Genomic DNA, 26,183 nt, shown 5'->3' on the forward strand with positions numbered 1-26,183 from the left:
TCCATATTCTGCCATCTACTCTTTGTTTGACCACTGGAAAATTATTTAATATCTCTGATTTTGTACCCCAATGGGGATGATACTAACAAGGGTGCCTACCTGAAAGCATTGGTTGAAGCGTGTTTATGACAATGCTTTGCTACTTAGTAAGCACTTACTAAATGTAAGCTATGATTATCCTTGATCTGGATATTATAATATCCATGATATTATAGGGATCTTCTCAGCCACAAAACTAAACTTGATAATCTTCAAAAAAATTTTAGATGGAAACACCAAAGCCAGGCCAATCAGAATATAATGACAGTTAGGAAAATTAAGGTCTGTTTATCGTAAGTAATCATTTTAATTTCTTATTATTATACTTGGTTTGAAAGTCTTTCCAGTTTCCCATTCTCTTATAACCAAATATCGTTTTACATGTTTCCTACTATCCTGCCATGTTTTATTGCAGAGATAAAATGCAGTGTTTTTGTTATAGACGTTGGCTTAAAATTATTTTGAATTTATAATGATATTTTTAAAATTATTGTTTTTAATCAGAAAAGACATTTATTGGGGGAAATATTATTCTAGATAACTTATAGACCCTACATTACCTTCCTGTTTCTACTCCATGTTGCATATTGTCTGTATACTTTTTGAAAAGAAACTGTTTTGGCAGATACTAAATCACTAAATTAAAAAATAATTTAGACTACCTTGTATATTTAGTTACTGTTTATATTTCCTATTTATGTATATTTACCTTTTAAAAATACCAATTGAGCTTTTCAAATTGCTCTGTTTCAACTGGCTTTTTTTGAGCGGTAATCCATCTATTTTAAACACAGATATTTCTCACATTTCAATTTAAAATGTTCAGTTCATTACTATGGACCCACCTAGTGTCGACTTCTAAAATTCATTTCCTTACTGTGTATGCATGCTTATGCTATACATCATATAAATCGTATAATAAATGAAATGCTTAAATAATCTTAACATTTAAAAGCTCATTTCCAGAATCTTAATGTTTTTGTTTCCTTTCTTATGGTATGCATTGTGTGCAACATAAACAATCTGAAAATAATTGACTGTGGGTTAAACATACAGCTACTAGAAAACAATCTTATTGCCCTTTTCAGCATCATTCACTCAAGAGGAAAATATAATCACTGGTATGAAGAGTAGTATTATTGAAAGAGATCATTTTACATAGGAATTTGTATGACTTATTTTATGCACTGGAGTTACTTTTCTAAGTTTATAAACAATACCTCATTGGCTGAAATAACTGCTAACACTTATATTGCATTTCACAGTGTACAAAGCATTTTTTCATGTATATTGTAATATTAAATATTTAAAACATCTTTGCTAGATAGGTATTGTTATCGTCCCCAAGTTACAAGTGAGGCAACTGAGGATCAGAGAGGTATGAGGGCAGAATTATGACTTGAACCTAGGTTCTCTGAATTCACATAATACATGTTTGTGTTTATTCACTATATTATATTGCTTCTGAGATTTTTTTGGGGGGGGTATATAACCCAATCAATACATTTCTATTATAGATAACTATGTACTCAGTATGCATATTACATAAAATTTTGCCTGGCTATCATGTACATAAATTGTTTAGAAACTGGCCTATTTGCTAATTACAGTAATAAGATTTCATTAACTTTATTGGACAGTTCAATATATTCTTCTTCATTGCACTTCTGTAATCTTCTCGTCAAATAAAATATTTTGTTTACATCATGTTTATTTTCAATATATACAATATATTGAAATATAAAACTTATTACTCGGCTTTTTATGACAGTCATTGCACAAAATTTCCTTTCAGTTTCTGCCAAAATAGAAACAAACTTGTTCCTTTCCCTTGTCTCGAAGGAAAAAAGTCCAGTACAGGCCGTTTACCCAAGCAAACCTCTTAATGTGTTCACTCGCTGTTTTGGGGGGGCGGAAGAGGGGGGATATTGGGTTTCCTTGTGAATGGGGAGGAAGACATGTAAGGGAGGAGAGGGAAAAAAAGTGTTGGATTCTCATCCCTCCTTACCCCCCACTTAACCCGGAAGACTGAATATGCAAAAGGACATTTCTGCTTCTTTGAAATCTTGAAGAAATAATGAAATATAATCTGCATCAAGTACTAGACAACACAAAACTTACAAGGCAGAATATTACTGTGGTCTGATAGTTGGTCTCCAGGTGCTACAAAGCCAATTGTAAGAATGCAAAAACATAGGTTACTTAGGTATGCACGTCTGCCTAACGGTCATGGTTGTTAAACACTCAGAGAATCACAAGGGGAGTGTAAGCCCCTATGCGGAGGGTCAGTCCACAGTTTGTCCAGGAAGTTGTCCAGTGCTGGGGAGCTTTACTTCTGGTCTTCGTGCCTGAGGTCCCCACCACCACCTGGCCGCGGTGGCTAGTGCTTTTGAGGCAGGACCTGACAATGGTCCAACACGCTCTGGCTGCCAGTGCTAAACCCGTAAAACCAAATCGGGTAAATCGTCGGTAAAACCAAAGGACAAGATGATAGGCAGTTAGGTCGTCCCCTCAAACATGGTAGTGCCGGCCACCTGAGACTGATGGGGCACTGCCCATGCCACTGACCACCTGTTCTAGACACTGGATATGGACAAGTTGCACCGGCCCCCACGAGAAGGGCAGTGAGCTGACTGCGCTGCCACAGAGACAATCCTGCCGCGGTAGACGGTATCTGCGCAGGGCACGTTGCTGACGTCATCGCGCACGCCAGGCACGTTCCCTTCGTGCCCTGCCCGCGCAGGGGCTGCCGGGAACCTGCCACCCCCGACCCTTGCCTTGGTCCTGGCCTTCGGTAACCCTAGTTGCTGATTCTCCAAGTTTAGTTCTTTGCAAGCGCCGCCTGCCAGCTTTCTGATATCATGGGTCACTGTCAAAGATTCGTTTATCAAGGTGGGCCAGAACTTACTGGAAACATGTAAATTTGATTTTGTAGATATACTGATGCCCGTATATGTGTATTTATATGACCAAGAATACATTTACATTTAAAATAGTCAAATAAAGCCTTTATTGCCCTATTTGAGTTACTTGAAGTGTTTGAAAAACACTAAGGTAAATGGTTGTATTGGGTTAGCTGGTATATTACATATATGTATGTAAGAATGTATTAAGTTTTACGTATATATGTGATAAACATATATCAAGGAGTAATAAAGTATATGGCGAACACTTAGGGAATTACCCATTGTTATGCTGGACTTTACACATTCAAACAATGAACAGTCTTCCGTAGGAGTACATTATGTTAGCTTCCTTTTCAAGGTTGGCCTAGAGGGAGATGTGAACATGTTGTATTCTTCAGGACATCCTATAATGGAACCCCTGTGCTAACAGGACAGCTATGTATCTTTCAAAGAAACATAAAATACTTAGTAACTTAGGTATGTCTTTTCTGCCCCAGGATTGGTTGCAAAGTAAATAAAGGGGAAATAGTGAAGGAGTGTTTCTGAGGAATACATGTGAATTGTGGGAAATATGACAATTATAGTTGTGTAGTATTTGAGGATAGTGAAAAAATAAGATGGAGGGAAAAAGAACAAACTTGTGATAAAATGACATGGGATACGTGTTATAAAATGTTTATAAGTACCTAGTTTAAATTCTTTTAGTGTTCTAATATTTATCTCCCTCCCCTAATACATCTTAATTTGCTTCTGCAGACATTTAGAATTATTTTTGATGGGATGCTTTTCTAACTTTTCTAAGGTTTAGTGGAATTCTCTTCCATCCCAACTCTGCTGCAGCCTCCGCCATACAAAATCACCCTTATTCTCTAATATTTCTATTCTCCCTAAGTTTTGGGGGTTTGGGGGGGTTGTTTTTGAGAAAGTGTTCCAAGTCTAAAAAGTTTGAAGATTACTGCTTTATATTTTAATTAATCAGTCATAACTAGTTTATTAGCAGCCTAGTTTTATTTACAGAATGCATATTTAAATATTATACACTTCAAATGCAGAAATTATGAATGGGATAAAATTTGTAGTCTTTCAACTTTTTGTACTTCACTCATTCATGCATGTGTGCATGCTGGACTTAGGATATAGTCAGTTGTTTAATCCTGTTAAACATATCTCTGAAAGCTCTCTAAGGTCAGGCCATTAAATTAACCAGTCTGGGTTTCCCTGACACTGAATTTTGCTCTTCTATGGATATGTCAGATTCAGGAATCAAGGACAGTTCCTTGAATTCTGCATCTGCTTTTGTAATTTCTTAAACTGTAGGTATGTAGACAGAATTGCATATATGTGACAGAAAAGCATGATCATCTGTATTTGACAGAAATTATAGAAAAGTAGAAATGAGATAAATTTATTGTTTTGAACTAATAGAATGTGATTTCTCATTTGTGTTTTTCATAACTGGTCTTATGTTCAGGCAGCAGTTCCTACTTTCTGCTGTGCTTCCTCAGTATCTTAATTGGATAGCTTTCTATTTGTTTAATTGGCTTAAGAATTTGTTTAAGTATGTATTAATTTAGGAGGTTATTTGCCCCTTTTTTGCACTTAGATGCATCCATTTGAATGTTCTTTATGTAACAGGGCAGTTTCTTTAAAAGAATTCACTTGCTTTCCTTAAGCTAAAAAAGAGTGGGCATCTTCAACATATGTGTTGGTATTTATCATTCCCCTGCCATGTTTCCAGAATATCAGAATGATAGGGGAAATCATTAGATTCTATCCATTTAATTTAACAGTTTTAGTTGGATGGGATCATTATTGCATTTTCTTTCAGTGAATTGTGCGTTGCTTTTTAGGTGAATCAAACTGTTCAGGTTGCTTATGATGTTCAGCCTTTGGCATAATGTCACTAATGATTTGTACAGGACCTTGAAATAAAGCAACAGGAAAATCTATCAACAAAGAGATATAAATGGAATATTTTTAGATCAAAAATAAGATTTAAATCTTTGTACTGGAAGTAAAGGACAACAGTGGGCAATTGCATACTTGATCATTTTAAATGCAATCAAAATGGCAGTGACTGCCTAATTGCCAAAATAGCATCTGGACTCCTGGAAAAATGTAATGGTAGTTGTATTTGACAGGGATTATTACCATTAAGAAATTAATAAAGAAGTCCATTATTTTTTCCTCAAAACTTTAGACATTTTAAATTTTCTACATTTTCTTGTTTCCCTGTTATAGTTTTCCTAGAGTATGCCTTCAGTTGATGCTTTTCTGTTTCTAATGTAATTTTTAATATGGAGACCCTGTGTTGTTTGTAGAGTCTTTTTTATGGAAGGGAATAAAATAGTTGTGTGTGTGTGTGCATGCATGTGTGTGGGGTGTGTGTGTGTGTGTGTTTGCAGAGAGGTGGAGGAAGGCTATGGAATTTATGGTTTCATTTCATCAGAGATGAACTCTTTTCTTTTGGTATTTCAAGAGCATCTCTCAACAGTTACTGACTAAATTGCCAGAATCAATGGTTTTTTAAATAGGCCTCTTTTTAAAAAATTGTCATTATGTTTGTCCTTTCTTGAAACTTTATTTTTTCTAGTTTAGTACTTTACTCACCTTATTAAACAGGCTTTCATACTTATGAAATAAAATCTACTTTTACTATGATACTTTTACACACTTCAGTGTAATATTTCCATCTCTAAGTTAGAAACCTTTACTCAGAAGTTCTGCCATTATGTCAAATTCAATGTAGCATCACTTTTCCCACAAAAAACCCCAACTTCCAAACTTCTGTTAATACCACCACAGTTGTCCATGGACTTTGACCTTCCACCCCATGTTGTTTCTTACACTTCAATCCTAGCCTAGGGAAGGCTTCTTTGAGGAGGTAATACTTAATCATGGTGTAAAGGTGATGATGGGGAGCGTGTCCTGGCCTTGGGAAACAGGTTGTGCAATGGCCTGATACCAGGACACACAGACGTAGGGTCCCGAAGTCTCCTGATCTTTTTCTTCAGATAGAGCATGCCATGGGTATTACAGAACATTGAAATAGTCTGGAAGATGCAATAATGAATAAGACAGAGCATCCATCTTTTTAGAGCTTAGAGCTAAGTAGTGGGAACTTACGTTCTACTTGTTATGGGAGTCCCAAGAAGGATAACAGGTAAGGGATCAACATGGGATTCCAATGGAGTCTGCAGCTTCAACAAATCTTAAAGGATGAGTAGCAATTAGCATGATAAAATGGGGTAAGGGAGTGTGGAAGATATTCCAGGAGGAATGCATATTTCACACAAAAGCATTGAAGGAAGAAGCAACAGGCTGTTTGCCAGCAACTTTACCAGCCTGGTACAGCAGGAGCATGAAGTTCATGGCATGCAGGAGAGATTTGGTTGGGTAAGGAGACCATGACAGAGCATTAAAAGTCAAATATGACATGTTAAGGACTTTTATTTATAATTAGGCTATCATCTCTCAAACTCTTCAAACTATATACAAGCCTCTTAAAGAAAAATATTATATACCCCCAAGGATATATTCACTGGGGTCTTTGAATTTCAGTTAAAGAAACATTTATATCCGAAACTAAAATCATGTTCTATGAAAATATCATTAAATTGAGGACTATTTTTTATTTATTTACTTTTGTCTGTGTTGGGTCTTCGTTGCTGCGCACTGGCTTTCTTTAGTTGCGGCGAGCAGGGTCTACTCTTCGTTGCGGTGCGCGGGCTTCTCATTGCGGTGGCTTCTCTTGTTGCAGAGCACGGGCTCTAGGCACGCGGGCTTCAGTAGTTGTAGCTCACGGGCTCTAGAGCGCAGGCTCAGTAGCTTGTGGCACACGGGCTTAGTTGCTCCGCGGCACGTGGGATCTTCCCGGACCAGGGCTCGAACCTGTGTCCCCTGCATTGGCAGGCTGATTCTTTTTTTTTTTTTTTTTTTTTTATGACTTGGAGAAATCTTTTTTTTTTTTTTTTAATTAATTAATTAATTTTTGGCTGTGTTGGGTCTTCGTTTCTGTGCGAGGGCTTTCTCTAGTTGCGGCAAGCGGGGGCCACTCTTCATCGCGGTGCGCGGGCCTCTCACTGTCGTGGCCTCTCTTGTTGCGGAGCACAGGCTCCAGACGCGCAGGCTTAGTAGTTGTGGCTCACGGGCCTAGTTGCTCCGCGACATGTGGGATCTTCCCAGACCAGGGCTCGAACCCGTGTCCCCTGCATTGGCAGGCAGATTCTCAACCACTGTGCCACCAGGGAAGCCAGGCAGGCTGATTCTTAACCACTGTGCCAGGAGGGAAGCCTGAGGATTATTTTTTAAAATGAGATTTTTAGTCTTTTTAGCAGGTAAAATGCTTTTTAATAACAAAAATTACATATTAATTACAGGCCTCTAAGAATAAGATGTGTGGGGTCTGCTGATACGAATTTGAGAAATCTTGTGTATCGTTGATGAGCAGCCATGGGAGAGTTTTTAGTTTAATTAGATGTGTATTTAACTAATTTAATTTATGTATATTTAACTTTTTTTGAAAACATAATGGATTCACATTCAAAATAAAGAAAAAGTATAAAAAGCTTTAAAAAGCATACAGCAGAAAGGTTTTAATCTCATAACTATCTTCCATTTGTCCAGTTCTGACTTCCCCCTGTCCCACAATTATAACCATTTTGTTGTATATCCTTCCAAGGTTTTCTTATATACATATAAGCAAAAAGAAACTTGATGTCTTATTTTCACACATTTTGTAGCACATTGTACTCAGTTCTTAGATATGTACCTTGCTTTTTTTACTTTATATATATATATCAGCAATTATTATATTGAAGATGTTTTTATATCAGTGCAGAGTTACATTGTTTTTTCTTTTATTAATAGCTTTATAGTATACCATTGCTTTGTTGTTTCCCTGATTAATGACCTTTGGATTGTTAACAATTCTGTGCTATTACATGCTGTTCCACAGTGACAAACTTTGAATACGTAACATTCTGCCCATTTGAAAGTATATCTAATAAATTCCCAGACGTGAAATTGCATTTGTAATTTTTGTAGGTGTTTCCAAGTTGCTGTCCAGAAGGGTTATATTGACATACATTTCTACTAGTAATATACAAGAACATGTGTTTCCATAAGTCATAAACGGACTATAAGTGCTAGTAAGCTTTTGCTGTGTTAACAAACAACCGTACTCTGTCCATGGATTACAGTTAAAAAAAAATTTTTGTTTTGCATGTGTAACATGAGGTCTCTGTGGGTCAGCTGCGTGTTGGCCTGATTGGACTGAGTTGGGGTCCATTTGACTCCATGTCTCTTCTCATTCTAAGACCCAGGCTGATGGACTGGCCCCTATCTGAGATATGCTGTTTTCATGGTGGAAGGCAGAAACAAGATAAGGTAGCTGAGCCAAATCAGACATTCACAGAGAAAGCTCCATATTCCATCGGCCAAAGCAAGCAACATGTCTAAGGCAAAGTAGTGGAGTAGGAAGTAAAATCCACTGTAGGGAAGTTTAGCAAGGGGGACAAATTATTTATGAATGACTAATACAGCCTAACAAAATGTTAAAATTTTCATTTTTTGCCAAACTGATAGGTTAAAAAAAATAGTAATCACCTTGTAGTTGTAAATTGCACTTAAGTTAAAGGATGTTAGCATCTTTCCTTTGTTTAAGAACCACTTCTATTTCCTTTTCTTTGAATAAGTTATATTATTTGTCTGTTTTACTGTTGGATTGTTAACCTTTTTCTCATTGATTTCAAAGAGCTCTTTACATATTATGGAGGCTATCACATTCCTTTGATATGGGTTGCATATACTGTTTTTCCAAAACAGTAAGACTACCCCAAGATTATATTGCAGATTGCTCATATTCTCTTCTGGTGGATTTATGGTTTTATTCTTTACATCTAAAGCTTTATCCATTTGGAATTTATATTCCTGTTTGCCTTGGTCATGAGGTAATTGTTGAGCATTTGTTGAAAGCCACCTATATCATTCACTAGATAGAATATACTGAATTTTTCTTCTGTGTTTGGGTATTTTCTGTACTTTCTTTTCTATTCCTTTGGCTTTTCAATCCATTCAATATACATTGTTTTAATCATTGAGACTCTATATTATATTTTAATATCTGGTTACCTGAGCCCTTATTCTTTTTCAGGTTTTTAAAATGATTTTTCTTATTTATTTTTTCAGGCAAACTTTTGAATTAGTTTGTGTAGTGTTTTAAGCATATGCTGGTATTTTAATTTGAACTTATTAAATTTATACTGTCATTTAGAAAGAAATGATATTGATGCTACCTATCCAGGAACATGGTATATCTTTCCATATTGTGTTAAAGCTTTCTTCAAATAGGTCTTTATGTGAATGATCTTATTCTTAGATATTTTATCTTTTGTGTTACTAATGCTGATGGGGTCTTTTTTCCCACTATCTTTTGATAACTAAGCTTTGTTCAAATAGGTCTTTACGTGAATGATTTTATTCTTAGATATTTTATCTTTCGCGTTACTAGTGCTGATGGGGTCTTTTTTCCCATTATCTTTTGATAACTGGGGGTCATCATGTATACACAAAAGCCATTGATTTCTTTATACTGCTTTTGTTCCCCACTGTAATTCTGAATTCTCATAGTGCTTCTGGGGTTTTCAATTGATTCTCTAATCTATATTTTATTAACTCCAACAAACTAATACTAAAATTATTGAACTTCAGAAAATAGTGTCCCCTGCATTAGCAGGCAGATTCTCAACCACTGCGCCACCAGGGAAGCCCCAGAAAATAGTTATTTTAAAGTCACTTGTTACTTAAAATCCCTACATAACTTTGTTTCACTAAATAATACTTTTATCGTTTAATCTTATGTTGTGATAACTTCTGGAAGTAGCTCTCTTGTAGAGTGGAACAGGCACTAGGTTGGTAATTGGAAGACTTGGGTTCAAACTGGGGTTCTGCCTATTACTAGTTGTGTAATCTGAAGCTAGATAATTTTTGTTCTTGTACTTCACTTACCTTTTCTGTGACATGGAACTAATATTTGTAACTGGTACATTCCAGATTTGTTTTGAAAATTAAATGAATTAACCTGTGTGAAAATTGTAGATTTCTAGTTAGTAAGAACTTGATAATATTTTTATTGGAACAGGATGTCCATATTTTGCCCTAGGTCATAATTCCTTGAAAAAAAATGTTTATCTTTGCATCCTCACCTTTTATGAGAATGCTCTGGCCAGAAAAGATGCTCATAAAAAAATTTTGTGTATTGATTCATTTTTTCCCCCTCAATATGTCTAGTAAAATTCAAGGAACACACTCAATACTAGAACAGTGCTTATTAAGTTGACTTGCTCTTTAAGATTAAGAATAATGGTCCACCTATAAAGGCTGAATAAATCTGAAGTTTGGTCCTCAAACCAGGAAGAGCATGCATTTTTATTTTTTTAAGATGTGCATATGATGCTGGCATATCTTACAAATGCTTATAGTCTTTTAGTCTGTGCTTTGACTTTAAGCAAGACTTAAAAATAAATGTTTCAGATTACAGACCCATGATTTGTTTAGAGTTAATTAACATTTAAGTGTTTTTAAATACTAACGTACCATTTGATACCTAAACAGTTCTTCGACTTTAGGGAAATTTACAAATATCAATTTATCTTTTTTCCATTTATGAAAGTATACATTATAAACAATAAAATTTTAATATGTATAGATGGTTTACAATACAAGTGTAAATTAAACATTCTGTACATACTTACTGAGTAATTGAATGAATACAGTCTTTTGATAATGTCTGGGTTTTTTTTTTGCATTTTAATCCTGTGCATAGTCTGACTGAATTATTTTCTAAATTATGGCAGTAAGTCATTTTTGTTAACAATAGCATGAAAAATAAAGAAGCTGTGTATTTGGCAGGAGTTCTACACAGTGTCCACAAAATTCATTTTAAAAACTAGTTTTTCTTGAACATAATTTGCCTGTCAGGATTTCTCACATTTCAGCTTTTTAGTTTGTCTCTGAGTTTCTCATTTGATGTCTTGAAATTTCAGATAAAGGCAGAATCCCTTGTATTTATTTCTCCCTACAGTGCCCGTCACTGCCATCACACACATATGATGTGTTGAATATAGTAATAAACTGCTATTAATTCTCTCATTGAATTAGATAATGCCAATAAATGTGATTGTCCTTATCAGAAAAAATGAAAGTTGTGACTTGAAAATTCAAGCACAAAATTTTCAGAATCGTAAATAGGTGAATTTAGTCATAAAATTAGTTCTTTTGAAAGTGTGGTCATATTTTGTGACCAGTTAAGTTCTTCTGGTCGTTTTAATTTAATTGAATTTAGCTAAACTAACTTTAATTAATAAAAGATGCTTTGCTTCACAATCTTATATTGATGTGTGAATGTAGTTATCGCATTCTTTAAAGGGTTAAAATAAAGTACAAGGGCTGTTCTTAAAACAATTTTAAAAGGGTATATAACTGGAACAAAACTGAGAAGGGTAAGAAATTTTACTTTGCAGATTATAAATTGATTTATCAAAGAAGAGATTAAAGAATAGGAACTTGAGAGTCGAGAGGGACCTTGAAAATCATCTTCCCTGAGATGTTAAAGTTGTAGACAAGACCACACCACTAGTAAGGAAGGAATAGAGGCTTAGAGCTCAGGCCTCCTTTCAGCTTAGCTACGATTCTTTCTTCTGTGGTGTTCTAGATATAAATAGGCTGAACATTGTTAATAGATAATATTTTAATTTACCATGAATAAGATTTGTCATTTACTTAGTATGCAATCAAAGAAGAATATAGAGAATAGACAAGTGAAATCAACTTAAAAATGAAGCTAAGTGTTCAAATGTTTTCATATTTTACTCAGTTTTCGCTCTTATTTCTGCTCTGGTTAGTTAACATCAAGAAATAGATACCACGACTACAGTGTAAAAACTTCCCTGAAAGATGTACACTAAAATATTTTATAGAAATTATCTAATAAGTAAGAACTCAAGCCACATTGTAGCAATATTATGGTGCTACTTTTCACTTTGCTGCTGCCTCAATGTAGTGTGTTCCCTGAATTTCTTTCCAGGTTGAGAAATACATAACAGAAAGTTTGGTGGTCAAGAACACTTTTTTAAGGTATGGTCCCATTCGAATGGCTTCTCTTCTCGTGGGTTATATGGATTGTTTTACTCAGTAGGAGTCTTGACTATTACCACCAGAGTGATTGGTTCATGTCTTTTTTGACCTCATGAACTGACGACAGTTAGGCAACACCACTTATCACAAGGAGAGATGATTGTGTAACGAGTAAAAAAATTAAAGTGTAAGTTAGGTTGATCTTCCTAATAGATATCTTTTCCTGAAATGATCCTTTCTGTGAGACAGAAATTTCACTACTGCAAAGTAGTTACATGGCGGCCAGAAGATAGGCCTCCTTTATATGCAGTTTCACTTTCTGTGGTTTCGGTTACCCATGGTGGTCAACCATGGTCTGAAAATATTAAATAGAAAATTCCAGAAATAAACAACATGTAAGTTTTAAATTGTGCGACGACTAAGAGTAGCGTGATGAAATCTCACACCACCCGGCTTTGCTCTGCCTGTGATCCCCGTCTATTGACATCGTTATGACTGTATGACCCAGGATCACCAGAGCACATTGATCCTCCTCTTGACCTATCATCAGAAGGTCAATAGTAGCTTAATGCTATGTCACAATGCCTACCTCATTCACCTCACATCATCTCATCACAGAGGCATTTTATCATCCCACATTATCACAAGAAGAAAGGTAAGTACAGTATAATAAGAAAAGTGAGGACTACTATATTTTCCCTTGGATACCCAAAATTGTAATCATATTAGAAAGAGAATGTTCAGAAATTATATTTAAAAAGAGAGCCAGACTTTATGATAAGTGTACTAATTCTGATGCTTATTATCACCATAAATAGCATGAGGGTACTATTCTTAACTGCTTTTAATTGTTGTATAAAGAAATCATCTTTTATATCAAGTTATTTGTGAGGATGGGGTAATCATCACTCAACCTAACTTTGAAGTTTAAACATTCTCTTAGCATTCAAACATTCTTATAAGCACTTTCCTGTACACTTGATATTTAATAGCTGTTAGGGTATATTTGAGATAAATTAACATTTGGTGCCTTTTGAGAACTTTGGAGGAAAGTTGTCATAACTTTGGTGTTGCCCATTTCTTCACTTGTTAGTTTTGGGACCTCGGACAAATAGTTCTCTTTGTAAGCCATGGTTCCCTCATTTGTAGTTGGGATGATACAGCTACATATCTCATATAGTTGTTTTGGCTGTTAAATGAGATTATTTTATGTGCATCGCAATGACTGGTACAAAGTTCTCAAACACTAAAAGCTATCATTTTTAAATTACTTCAAATTCTTCTGAAGGAGATAAATAGTAAGAAAGCAAACAGTGGGAGCTATTACTGGGAATAGCATCATCCCTTTGAGACAAGTATGAGACGAGTTTCTAAGGTGAACACATTCTTAAAGAATGTGTTGTTGAAGAACACTGGTTGGTCAAAAATGTGATCTGAGGACAATTCATCTGTATATTCTAACTAACCAACTGACAATACAGAAGACTATGAGGGTGGGATTATATGCCAATTCTCTTGCATAAGTGTATTATGGGGAATTGAATTTTAGGTCTTTAAAAGGAAGAGAGGCTGTTGAATTTCTTAGGTATGTTTCTAAAGAGGTCCAATGACTTAGTCTACTCTAAGTCAAAGTTTTAAGCTGCACATGATAGGTCAGTGGTGAGCTCACCAGGCATTTGGTGAATGGCTCACAGACGTACATTGGTTGGAAGTCCTTTTTTTTTTGAGAGAGGGAGGGTTCTTTTTTAACACTTTGTGATAAAACAAATAACTGCAGGGGAAAAAAAACCCAATAGGTGAATATTTTCTTAACCCCTCTTGTGTCAGGTTAAAGCAACGTAATATTGGTATTGTCTGACACTGGTATTAAATTCATTGTGGTTATAATACTAAAAGTTTCATTTCTCAAAAATAGCCTTCCAAATTCCATAAACTATTGCTTGATGATAGGAACATGTATCAAATATTAAAGTGTTATCTGTACCTGTGACTACATATTTCAGTTTCAGTTATTAAAATAGAAGATATTTAACAATTCTATCTTAAAAATAGGGGAATGGACATTCTTCCTTTTATTGAGAAGAGAAATATTAGAAAAACTTGCTTGAAACAGTGTCTGAAAGAGGTTAAATTTGGAAATAACTTGTTTCCTGATATTCTCTTTGAAAATTCTCCAGCAGTGTTCACTAGCATATCTTATATTTTCTTAGTTTGTGTGAGTCTCATTTTTATATCTACAATGGAAACAACATGAGCTCAAAAGCACACTTTTTCAGGTTCATCCCATTTTCCGTAATACTGCTGTGGCAATGTCAAAGAGACTCATTAAATGTTTTATGGGGTTTCTGTTGTAGTTTGTGCTTTGGTTCTCTCTGAAGATATATTTATATTTGTACATCTGTGTTTGTAGATCATTTTGTATTTCCCACCAATTTAATTATTGTTCAGTAAGTTCTTGTCATTGCTTTTAGTGCATTTGCTTTTGGTTTTAGCTTTTCCTACCATATTTACCTTAGAGAGCGTGCATATAAAACAATTAATTTGAATTTTGCTCATATATATTTTTAAAATTAGATTTATTGGAAATTTTTCTTGAATTTTACTTTTAAAGCCACAGTACTTAACATGTTGTTAAGCATTTAATAAATGTTCAGTGAATGATAAAGTGTATCTCAATCTATATACATTATGAAACTTTCTGGAGACCTACTTATAATAGTATAGCAAAATCACATTGGGATGCTCGTTCTGATGTAGACAATACCAGGTATGTAACCAATTGAATATCTTGAACTTTTCAGGTAATTGATAAAGAATATAGATTTATTTAACACATATTATGTGCTAGTCATTAGCACATATTTAATATTTAAACATTTTAACATTTAATGTAAAATAAAAAGAAGACAATGGTAATTTACTATTAAGCATTGGGTTGCCTGGATCAATTCAATTATTTAATAAAATTATCAATGACAGGATTTGAGAGAATATTTTGGAGCTGCCTTCTCTTTTGCTGACTTCTAAAATCTTGCAAAAATGTTAATTTGCAATGTAGAATTCAAATGAAAGAAAACTTTTACAGCCTAGAAAGGTACATTTAAAACTATTTATTTCATTCAGCCATCAAATACAGTACTAACTTAGTGACAATGAGATTATATCAAATTTAAATTCATTAACAATTACTTGAAAGCCTTTTAATCACTTAAAAAGTGAGTGCCATCTGGGGATTTTCATTGAAGTATAAATTCTGGAGTGTTATTTTATTCTGTATTATGGTATCAGAAGTGAAATAAGATTTGGCTTCAAGTAACAAATGGGCCACTAACCAGTTGTATGACTTTAAATTCCTTTTGCCAAAGTTTAAACACTGGGAAACTTAGGGCTGTATATACCCACACACTTTTCTATGCTGCATATGATCTGTGAGCTAATCTATGTGAACAGAATTCTTTATGAGCTTGGAGTTCCATTAGTTCAAGTTATCATTATTAGGATGATCATTATTATATCTGGCAAATTTTCTGTCTAGTTCCTAGTCTATTTCAGTTTCTTCAAGGATAATTTTGCAAGAAATAATTTGTTTTGAATGGCTGCAGAAATGTTTATAGAAATATGTTAAGCTCTTAAACTGACTTCCACACCATTTAACATTTTCCTATACGTCCTTTGTGTTTGTTTGGCATGTGTGTACTTACACATGCACATAGTAAATGTCTATAAAAACAAAACCAAAGACAAGGATGAATGTGATATGAGCATCTTTGCTTTACACTGTAGTTGGCCTCAAACCCTCATACTCTCTTTCTTACCTGCTCTGGTGACCTTCTGGATTAGAGTTTCAGAGAAACAACCAGAGGTAGTAGCTGTAGCAAGATAGCAGCTGGGACCATACGGATCTCAGCATCCTGCCTTATGGCCATTATCTTTGTTTCTATCTTTATGCTGCCACTCTGTCTCCTTCTTGTGTTCTCCCTGCATCCTCTCCTCGCTGCGCCTCCTCCTCTTCCTGACTCCAGCTCCCGTTACTCCTTGTAACTTACCCTTCCTGCTTCTTCATTTTTCTGTATTGATACAAGATGAAACAAGACTCCCTAATTAGGAAATTCTTTAAAAACTATTTTTTAAAGTGCATGTAGCTAGGCAGCTACCATTCCCTAAATCCCATAACCACCATTAACAATGGAAAAAATTATTTTTGTATACTTTATCAATTAGAGTGTATTAGATTGTAGCCCCCTTAAGTGCTGAAATAATAGATGTTTAAAATAATGCAACAGTTTTCTCACTTTCTAGGTAGGAATGGGTTGTTGCTATAATAAAAAATAATTTGAGGCTAATGACAAGAAAGAATAGTGAGTAATATCCTTTCCCCTTCCCCAACTGCTGAAAATGAAAATCATGTCAGCATCAAGTCATTTCTGCCACATCCCTTGTTAACAGCTTTTTTCAGGGTGGGTCATAATTCTGTGTTCTGTTAGTGTCTTAACTCCATAGTGACATGCTTAAATCTTATTCCACATTGATTTTGTAGTGTATATACATGTATTTTTAGGATACCGCGTGAATGATGGATCTCATTATTAAGTTATTATCAACTTTGGCAAAAATGTTATAACCTTTGAGTGAAGAATAAATTTATTAATATGATAAGGTTAATAATTGATTTTGCTGTTTGGAATTTGTGTGTAGTGTCTCATTGTGTATGTCTAAAAAAGTAAACTTACTGTCTGCCTGTCGCCAGGAGAAAAAAGTGGGACCTAATCAAACTGCTGTGGGGTCAACCCTTGTGGTTTTAAAGGCCCTTAATGTTGTCCAGCTGCAAAATAAAAGGAATTGGGAGGGGAAGTTGGAAGGAGCGGAGGGGGCTGGGGGGGAACGTGTGGAAAAGAACAGGGAGTCTGGCTTTTATTTTTTTTTTTTTTAAGTGAGTTCAGTGCCAGCCTGGACATTGGCTGTACAGACTATTGAGCCATTGTCTGCTTCATTTCCAGAATAGCCCCCAGTTAATCACTTCGGCTTTGAAGGGAATTTCCTCGTGGAATTCTCCACAGAAAATCTAATCAACTGACCTGCCCTCTCAACAATGGAAGGCTTTTTTTCTCTCTTTCCCTTATTGGGGCGGGCTCTGTAATGTAGCCTTTTGTGCAGAATGAACCCTCCCAGTAGGAGTGGAGAGCGTGTGTGAGCGACTGAGTGTGTGAGTGTGAGAGTGTGTGTGTGTGTGTGTGTGAAGAATGCACACTATCTTGTGTTGGTGAGTGTGTGCTTACTCCCTGACCAGATGCTGCGGTGCACGGGGCAGCCACCATCTCTGCATGCGTGTCTGTGTAAGTGTCTCTCTCTGTGTTTGTGTATGTGCCTCTGTCATTTCATGTCAAAGGTACATTACCTGATTACCTTCCTCGCCTGCCAGATTTTTATCTAGATAATTGGAACTGCTATGGAGGCTGTGCCTTGCCAGCCAGCTTAGGAGCCGTAAAGCCCTAGTTTGTCCACCTTGTTATCTGTGGCTGCCTGGGCAGAGGAAATTAAAGAGATCCCCAGCCAGGGGAGCGCTTCCCGCCCTGACCTCCCCAGCAATCCCAAGCAGGACAGTTTGTTAGGACCATCTTTTTGTTTTCATTTGTTGGTTTGGTTTGGGGTTTTGTTCCCTGGAGTGTGCGTTATTTTGGTATGTGGATACCTATTCCCCTCCGCATCGCACATCGTGTTTTATGGAGTTTGGAGCTGAGGAAACTTTGGTTGGGTTGCCAGGACGTTCGCACCACTTTGTGGAAAGCGCGAGCTAACAGTGAGACCGACAGAGTGAGTGACAAGTTGTTTACAGGTTTCCTTGAAGGGGCCTCTGCTATATTTCAATCTGTCAAAGTTGCTTTTCTTCCCTCAGAACAATGCCTGATTGTTGTGTGCGAGAGCGTGTGTGTGTGTGTGTGTGTGTGTTCCGTGTGCGCACGGAGAGAGCCTAGAAAAGGGTGAGAAGGCGTAACAATTCTTTGTGTAAAAATGCTATTACTAACATTTAATCTTTTTGCTTAATGAGTTAATAAATGCAGTTTAATCGGGGTTCTGTTAGTGTACAGATTTCTCTTTTAATCAGTAGCAAATGCATTTTCAAAAATCATATTGTGTGTGTGTGCATGCGTGTGCGTGTGTGACTTTTATTATTTAGAGGAGAGAGTATGGGAGACGCGTTAAATGAGTTGACTTCTCACATTCGATGATGTCTGGAAGGGAGAATTAAAAGGAAAGGACAGGCACCCTGAGGTTGTCTAGTGCCTTGCAGCCCGAGAGCGTGCGGCTGGAGGAAGGGGGAGCAGCCCGACCCGCTGCTGGAAGTGCGCTACCCCTTTAAGAGACTGGTCAAGGAGTCCTAGGAGAGGGAGGGGGGAGAGAGGGGGAGAGAGGGAGAGAGAGAGAGGGAGAGAGAGAGAGAGAGAGAGAGAGAGATTGAGAGAGAGAGAGAGAGAGAGGGAGGGAGAAAATCAATTGGTTTAGAAGGTTTGGACTCACTTGACAGGTTCAGTTGGAGACGATCATAGGTGGCTGCTGTGACAAAGGGAAATTGTGCTTTTCCAGCATGCTTACTGACCCTGATTTACCTCAGGAGTTTGAAAGGTGAGTACAGTTTTTCCCCCTTGATATATTGAAGTGCAACTCTCCCATTTTACAGTAGTCTCTGAATCCACTGGAAGATGCTCCCTTAAAACGTGTTTGTTAGAGAAGCTTTTAGCTAGTGCTTCTGCAATCTTGTTAGCTGATTTTTGTTGATTGCCCAGACCAAATGGAACTGATTTGCAAAGTCTCCGGGATTTCTGCTAATATTTTTAGGCTACGTCCTATAACAGGAAATTAAATGAACATTAAGCATCTCTCTCTCTCCCACTCGCTGCTTTTCTCTTTCTCATTCACTCTCTTACTTTCTTCCTTCATTGATATTTTTCTCCCCTTCTACACCTTTTGAAATGCTTTTGTGTGCAGAGTGTTACCATTTTCAACATCTCTGTCTCGTAATTTCTGGGGTGACAGAAGGTTTTAGTGGTGGTTAAAACGGAGGCTATAAGTTCCTATTTGATTCTTCTGTAAAACTTTGGAAGCTGCTCAGTAAAGCACATGACCTTTTGTTGATATAAGAGAGCAGATTTTTGTTTTTTAAAGAAAATTTAACATCACAGGAATCTATTAGTACATTACTCTTGAAATGTCAAAAAAAGAAAGGGGGATGATCCCTTTCTAAGTTTTTAGTGGCCACTTTTTGCACTGTCTTAAGCTGAATTTTGATTTATTCTGTTTTCCCTTTTGCTATGATGGGAATAAGTTTATTTGTAATCAAGTATTTCCTATTAGAGAAATATGTGTAATATCCTTCCATTGGATGTATTTGCAAGTAAAGCAGGGCACTGAAAGAATTTTAGCCCTCTTCGTGTTCCTATAAGTACACACTGCAGTTTTTAAATTTGAGTTCTTATCCTAGCATAAGTTCATTTTTTGGAACTATAAATAGAATTTTGTTTGCCATTAAAAAGAATTCAAACTTTGTATTCTGTATGGTGAATTAGAAAAAAAAGCTAAAAAAAGCCAGGATGCATGATACCCAGGCTTTTTTTTTTCATTTTCATGAAAGCTACCTTCTGTATAAACATTTGTTGTATCTGACTATGCAATGCAAGCTAGGTGCTAGACCAGCTGGTTAAAAATATGCTAAGTCAAGCTGTTCATCGCTCAAAAGACTGAATTTGATATGAAAAGACGAAAAAAGAAAGGACAAAGATTAAAACATTCTAGAAGTGAAGCAATGGAAGAGAAGAGGGGTATTGAGAATAAAATAATGCTTGAATGTGGTCAGCTATTAGAGAAACCAATATCAGATCAGGGGAGAAAGTAAAATAGCCAGCGTATATACTTTAATACTGTCTTCTTTCTTTCATTTCCTTCTCCTCTTTTTTTTTTAAAAAAAAACTTAAGGTGCATCTTCACCACATAATTCCAGTGAATGGTTGAGCTTTCTTAACAGTTTTGAATTATTTTTTTCAAAGTTCTATATATTAACTCTTTAAAATAGTTAGCTTTTTTTTTTTCTTTTTTTTTTTTGGTAAACATAGCCTGTTTCATATGTAGGTATTGAAGTTATTTATACTGGAACATACTACTGCTTAATACCATAGTGAGTTTTCTAGTATGTGCAGAGCGACACTTAAATGATAGTATTCTTCAACTCTATACTTTTCGAAAATAAAACTCTGAGTCTGATTTGTAAGCCTGTTAAATGACTGTTCTTATAAAAAGGTAGTTACATATTAACAGGCTGTAGCCTATTCCTTTATATAGGCAAGCTTTCCTGCTGTGAACTTTATTTGTATTTTTTCAATTATCTCTTTTTAAACTAAACTTTTCCCTTTCCTATTCTGATGCTCAAATCTCTTAACATTTTGTTTTTCCTCCTGGTGAGAATTTCAGTTTTTTGTCACCCAGAGGCATGCTTTTCTAACTGCCTAATTAAATAAGCAAGTGATAATCAATAGAGTTGTCAGTATAGACAGCATCTTTAGAAATATTAGTAGCTAAAATAATTTTGAAAAATGTCCTACAATATAAAATTTCCTAATAACTTCCCCTGTGGTTGTAATTGGTAATACATACAAAAATCTCAGTAAATCATTACTATTTGTTTACACTGAATTTGTATGGCTGAGTGTATCTGTAGTCACCCACATAGAGTATCTATCATGCAGACTCAATATTGAATATTTATATTCTCCAAAGGAGGTATATATACTGTAATTACACTCTCATACATAGTCAGCTTGTTTTGCCTTTTCAACTATCTGCAACTTTCATTGAATATGTAGGTCATTTCTATCGAGTGTTAAGTTTTTATTCTGTTTGCTCACCTGATATAGATGAGTTGTTCACTCAAACTTAGTCAGAAATCTGAAAAGAAGACTTCTAAGTTTCTATATGAAATAGAGAACACTGCTCTGGAGGACATTAATAAGTTGCTTGGGGTTTATGTATTTTGGAAGTTGTATGTGATTTTTTTTCTAGTTTCATCAGTAGTTTTGTCTATCTTCTATTATCCTTTCCAACCTGTAGACTATTTGAAACCTTAAGGAATATTCAAAACTTAAATGTCTGGATCAAAATTGGGATATAGATTTGTTATGTCTGTATTATCAGCCCTAGAAATGAACATGATCAATACTGTCAGACTAATAAACAGTTGTTAAATAATTCAGAAGTAGTAACAGTTTCATTGTCTGCTAAAACATATTCAGGAGGTAAAGCAAATTGAACAATGATTCTAAAAAGTAAAGAAGTTGAAATATTTTATTTTTACTGTCAAGCATCCCTAACATAACTGATTATGATTAATGAAAAACACAATTCTCAGGTGGGAGGTGAATAGGCAAAGTATGCTCTAAGGAATTATTTGTAAGCAAAATCTTTTAGCTCATACTATTTAGAGGAAACATAACTGGCAACATGGTCTAAATGTTAGTAATAGTGTCTAGAACGAACGCTTGAACTCTCCGAAAAAATTTTAAATGAAGACAGTGAATTTATATATTTACCTGAAAATAAATAATAAAAATTGTAACTAAGGGTTTTTCCTTTCAGAATACCATTTATTTTTTCATATTCTTAGAATGAAAATATTTAAAATATTTGTCTTAAATATCAATATCAGTTTGTTTCTGATGAATGAAAAAAGCATTTTTTGTTACTATCAATAATATTGTATTCTATTTTTCCTTATGTTTATATTTATCCTATTTGACTGTAATGTAATTGTTTTATGACCAAGCTACTTGTTACACTTTCTGATTGTTTTATGTTAAGAGACTTAATTAAAAAGCAAGTATAAGATGATTGCTTAAGAAGACAGTCTGTTAATGTCTAGAAAGAAAAAAAAAGTTGGGCTTGAAGGTAGTGGGATGAAGCAAATTAAGCTTATAATAGCACCTATTTGATGGCTTCTCTCAAAACGGGTACAGACAACACACTGCCAGTTTTCTGCATGTTGAAGGGAACACTACAAGAGTAAAACCTTCTGCAACAAAAACTTACTATTTACTTTATATTCCCATCTAATTTATTTATGGCCATATAGACTAAAGAAATAATTTTTCACATTAAGAGACTTTTAAGTGTTTTTCTGAAGAAAGAAATATACATCAGGTACTGCGAAAAATTAATTTTTAAAATTACCATGAAAAATCACTGTTAATGGGCTGCAAGAATATTTCTGACATTAGCAGTACTTTAATTACCTAGAGTTTGGCCATAGTAATAATATATTTATCACCTGGACAGATTCATTCAGCTTGATTAAAAACTTTTTTTAAACCATTGTGCTCATGAGTGATAAATACATTCAAGTTAGCAGGTAACCCCTAGGTGTGAATCAAAGGAAAGTTGTCTGCTCACATTGTCGCCTAATGGCACCTGTAAACCTGTAAGTTTGATATTATGTTTTCAGGATGTTCTGATATCTGCCTTTGTTCATTTTATTTATTTATTTATTTATTTATTTTCTATTACCTTGTAGAGGAAAAGGTACCTACAACTGATTATAGATTTTAATTACCATCCCAATAATTTGCAAGCTAACTGAGCTAAGATATTAGTTTGGAAGGCAGCTTGCATGAAGTAGTGGACAAACCATACTTCTATCACACTCACACTGGAGGACTGTCCTGAAGACTTAGCAGGCGATGCGATCTGACTGATTACCAAGAACAATTAAGGGTTAAATGTCAGGTAGTTCAGTGTTTAGCAGGTTGATAGATATAGAAATGTGTGGATGTTATGATTACTTCACACGTTGATATGTTCTTATGTTTCTCAAGTATAATCAGCATACAATAATGTATTTATCTGTGCTTAGGGAGCTTTTAACTAAAGTCTGTATATGCACCATACCTGAGAGGCAAATAATAAGGCCTGTTCTAATACTTGAGCACATTACTCCTCCATAGAGCTGGAAGCTATTTCAAAGGTATTACATTCATAATGCATTTAAAAAGCCAAATTACATTCATGGTTAAAGTCTGATTTTTATTGTCTGTTCTCTCCACAATCAATTCTCCAGCCACCTAATGAGTATGTGTATAATGCAGATGTGTATTATGTATGTTGAATACCTCCCTTTCTGTAGACGAGTTAAATAAACGTAACTGATAGATTTTGGTTTTCTTCCATAGTTTGTTACTCATTTATAATTTCAATGAGTTTTAACAGCATGGGAAATAAAATAATCTTGACGTTTCTCTTGTTCTAACTTATATATAGTTTAATATGTCAGGTTTCTGACTCAGATGATGGCAACTCAGATAGAAATATGTGCAAAGATTTAACCAAAACATGAAATATCTTCCTTTTAAAGGAAACATTTTGTTGAACAAGAAATGGATTGAAACATAGCAGATTCTTTCTTGCTTCATTCATTCTGTCCTTTTTTTCTTGTCACTGATTGAGAGCATTGTCATTTACATTAAATATAAAATTTGAATGTTATATAGATGAACATGATCGAGTGATATTGCTGGAGAAGAAAAAATTTAAAGACATACTATTTTGCTTCAGTGAACAGCATTTATTTGGATATTCCTTAAGAGAATGCCTCATATTTCTCCACTTTAATCAGGAACTAATAATGGTTCAGGAGGTGACCTTTTCATCCTTTCTGACTTCTGTGTTTTCTCCTGCAGTTTGGAAACTGCACTCCCTTCTCTCTAGCATTATCTATTCTTCTCTTCACTTACTAGTTGAGAGTTCATACATCTCTGGAGATACTGTGGCGTGTGGTTCTGCTTGTCCAATAGGGGGGTGTTGCATTTCTCCACATTCAGTATCCTTTTCCCTCGGAGCCTGAGTGGAAAACCTCAGCAGTACTCCCTGCCTTTGCCAGCCTGAGGAGTCAGAGACTCAAAGTTGTTCCCAGCTCTTGCGCCTTCATTGTAGAGCTGCATTCTGCTCAGTGGGCTGCCGAGAAGGACCAGACCGAAACAAGATTTAGAAGAATTCTGGTGAGAACTGTTTATAGGGATATGGTATTTTAAAAGAATGTAGTAAACAAACAGAATTGTGGCATAAACAAAGATAATTAGCATAAACAATGTCGTTTTAGGACAGGTGGTTTTAAAAAACAAACAACAAAAAACCCAAATATGAACCCAACTTGAATGCTGCCAGTTTGGAACCACTGAACCTTAATCTGTACTTCATGAGAATTACCCAGGTTTGTTGATAAACTTGTTAACATGCTTTTTCTGTTTCTTTTGTATCATTTTCCGGTCATTATGCCCTTTTGTCACCCAGCTTGAAAGTAATCTATTACAAGGTAGTTTAAGGACTTTTTACCCATAAAACATGACAGAAGGAAAATTAAAAACAAAAGCTTGTGGTTGTTCATAGACATTTGAAATCAGTATCGAAGCTTAAATCAATTCAAAACTGAACTCAGCTCATTGTATTTTAAATCTCTCTTTTTATCTAAGTGACATTTCAGTCACTTGGCTGTTTAGTATTAATACATTTACTTTTGTCTTGCCTCAGAATTCAGAGATTTCTTGCTATGGCTGAATCATCACTTGTGTTATATGTTTATTTCCGAGTGTTGCTTGTGTCTGCTTCCTATTTTCTCTGTAACTTAGTGAAGGTGGTACAGCAGTGTATAAATGTAGTTGGTGATCATGCAATAAGAGGATGCTGACTATTGTGAACCACGTTATCTAAACCTACTGTGCTATCGTGATGAATTTTTGTCTGGAGACATTTAGGTTTATTACTAAATGACATTTTTTCTTAATGCCTTCTACTGAAATATTTTGACTTAGATGAAATGTGGAGTATGGTGAACAGAAAGCTGTTTATTTTTCTTGCATTCAGGACCAAAGTTCTTTATGGAAATTTAAAAGATTTTTTTCTATTTGTCTTCTCATGGAGAATGGGGACCAGGAATTCAAAGTAGGTAGTTCTAGTATTCTGTAGCCCTTCTCTTAGCTGAAATGAAAGCATTTGTGAATGAATTTTGGTTTCTTGGAGTTATAAAGATGTGTGTAAACTAGTAAACCATGTCTCATTCATGTGCTATGGAGATTTCTCGTACTTCAGGGACAAAAATAATTTGGCTACTAACGAATTAGGGCTACCTGCCAGTGCCAACACATACTGTAGGTAAGAGGAACACTATAAAGAAAAGCTGCTGGCAGCAAATCCCTTGAAACTTTCATATGTAACAGTGTTTCTATTTCTGCTCTTCACATCTTTGAAAGAATGTGTTTTTTAGAAGAGAAAATGTTAAAAAAACAGAAGATATGATGTTTCTTAAAAATGTATTAGTAGCTTCATTTTTAATATTTCTCATTGTAGAGATGCATAGGATTTTATTATGTTCTGTGCACACGTGCCTCCCCTCTCCATCCCAGTCATTTCTGTGACATTGAAACCTAAGAATCAGATGCATTGAGAGTAGGTGTAATATGAAGAAATGAAATTTGCCGTATAGGGCCAAAAAAAAAGGCACCCTTAAAACCTTATAAGATTTTTATATTGGCGCTTTAAGAGAGTTAGATCAGTTGGGACACAGCAGCAATTTCATAAAGGATGTGTCCTCTCCTTTAGGGCTTCAGGAACATTATTGAGAAAAGAAAGGAAAGAGTTAACCTGCTTTGCTTGTTGATAAATTTTTTAATCTAGTAGTAAAATAGGACACAGGCCCAAATCCTGTTTTCTTGGTATATTTTTAATCAAAATTTATTTTAAATGTGGTAAATTATTTACTTTAGTACTGATTTTGGTTTTGTTTTCTGTTTTTATGTGAATTAGGATGATGGTACCAAGGGGGTAGGTTGTTAGAGAGTTGGTTGTGAAACTTTCAAATATGATCTGTTGATTTGTCATTTTAAACAATTTTTATCTAATAAAAGAGTATCCTAATGAAAAAGAAACAGTGAAAATGAAAAATATGTCTTCACATAAGAGAACACAAAATGAAAAAGTAAGGTTTTATTTATGCTATTAATTTTTCATTCACAGTTAATATAGGTTGCTTGATGAAGATCTAAAACATTTTTATTCTAATTCTGGAGTCAAGGT

The 26,183-nt window shown here is 35.2% G+C and overlaps 1 protein-coding gene across 10 annotated transcripts in view; it reads left to right on the forward strand.

The window, feature by feature from the left end:
- Positions 1 to 26,183, forward strand: part of SOX5 (SRY-box transcription factor 5) — a 992,512-nt gene that overhangs the window by 580,945 nt on the left and 385,384 nt on the right. The window contains exon 1 of one of the 10 annotated variants that reach the window (XM_061206378.1): positions 18,668 to 18,701. The exons of the other annotated variants lie outside the window; for them this stretch is intronic. The gene's annotated coding sequence lies outside the window, so the exon portion shown is untranslated. Of the gene's footprint in view, positions 1 to 18,667; positions 18,702 to 26,183 lie in introns of those variants that run through there. 10 annotated transcript variants of the gene reach the window in all.

Source organism: Eubalaena glacialis, chromosome 11, assembly GCF_028564815.1.
Source record: "Eubalaena glacialis isolate mEubGla1 chromosome 11, mEubGla1.1.hap2.+ XY, whole genome shotgun sequence".
Lineage (NCBI taxonomy): Eukaryota > Metazoa > Chordata > Mammalia > Artiodactyla > Balaenidae > Eubalaena > Eubalaena glacialis.